Here is a 1,668-nt window from a genome sequence, read left to right on the forward strand (position 1 = left end):
TTTCAACAACACACAAAAATAGAGCTTTCACACGAGTGTTTTTTTTTTTGAGCTGTCAAAATTTTACTTTGCATTTAGCACAGCAAAATTCAATTCATTTGTACACCATAGTAAATTTGTTTACCTCGTCTTACCACGGAGAAAAATGTTGCCGATTGGCACACGGCCCATACATGTTTATAAGCTGTCAAAATTTTACCTAGCCCCATGAGCAGAGGCAAATTAAATATGTTTCTGTACAAAGCAGACGCACGTACATACGAAATAGGAATGTTCCTATATTCATCTGACACACAGGTAGAACCATCTGAGTTTAGTTTATTTCGTTTTCAAAGAACGTATTTTTAAATAGTTAAATAAAGACTGTCAATTTGACAGACATTCGCAATTACAAATGTATTCAAAAAGTGTTGAAATAAAAACACGTGCGATCGTTTTTTGTGCAAAAGAAGAAGTGACATTTTATATTTCCTTTAAGCAAAGAGAGTATACATTTGACAGCTGTTAGTGGTAAAGAGTACTTACATACATATATGCCAGCTAAGGCCCTATTCACAATACCCTCACTTCTTGAATATTTAATTAATTAAAAAAAAAAAATCAATATGTAAATATTCAATAAGCTACCAATAAATTTAAATTCTTTGCCTTAACCTACTACCTATAAATTCAAAAGAAAGTTATTTCAAATTCTTATAAAAATGTTACATACATACATATGTATGTTTAATGAAATTAATTAAAATTCAATACAAGCCCATTTTCTGTGAGAAAAAATCATTCTTCCCTTTAGCCACAGCTTTTGTGAGACTGTCGCCAGCCATCTCAACTGTTGGTATATACTTTATTGAAATTATCCCGTTTTCGACTGTCTCACGCAAATGATGGTACTTAATATCGATATGTTTGGATCTCGGTCGAAAGCCATCAGATTCAGCTAATTTGATAGCACTTTGGTTATCGCAGTACAATTGAATTGATGAACGCCACCGTAATCCAATTCGCCTGATAATTGTTTCAGCCAAACCGCCTCTTGAACAGCCGATGACATTGCCATGTACTCGGCCTCGGTACTTGACAATGCAACTGTTGGTTGGCGCTTACTTGCCCAATTAATTGCTGCATTTGACATCTTGAACAAGTATCCCGTACAAGAACGACGTTTATCAATGTCCGATGCCCAATCAGCATCAGAGTAACCATGCAATTGTGGTGAACCATTCGACGAATACTTTAGTTTATAGTCCTTGGTTCCCTTGAGATATCGCATGATTCTTTTCACAGCCTTCCAATGGGAAACATTGTACTTTGAGTTAAATCGGCTGACGTTATTAACCGCGAACGCAATGTCTGGCCGCGTACATTGTGCCAGATACAATAAACTGCCCACAGCAGCCTGATAAGGAATCTTTGCTAGTTCATCTTCATCAGCGCTTTCTGAAACCATACCGGTGGATAACTTTTGATTGTAGTCGCTTGGGGTAGAAACTGGTCTGCAATCAGCCATGTTGAACCGAATTAAAATATCGTTAATATATTTACACTGGTCGAGTTCTACACCATCATGGGTCGGGGTAATTCGGATACCAATACAACTTTTAACCGGCCCCATGTCTTTCATCTTGAACGACATGCATAATGCTTCTTTGATTTCAGTCAAGACCTTGG

The sequence above is a fragment of the Rhagoletis zephyria genome, unplaced genomic scaffold, assembly GCF_001687245.7.
Source record: "Rhagoletis zephyria isolate East Lansing unplaced genomic scaffold, Rhagoletis_zephyria_1.1 Rzeph_scaffold_03871, whole genome shotgun sequence".
NCBI lineage: Eukaryota > Metazoa > Arthropoda > Insecta > Diptera > Tephritidae > Rhagoletis > Rhagoletis zephyria.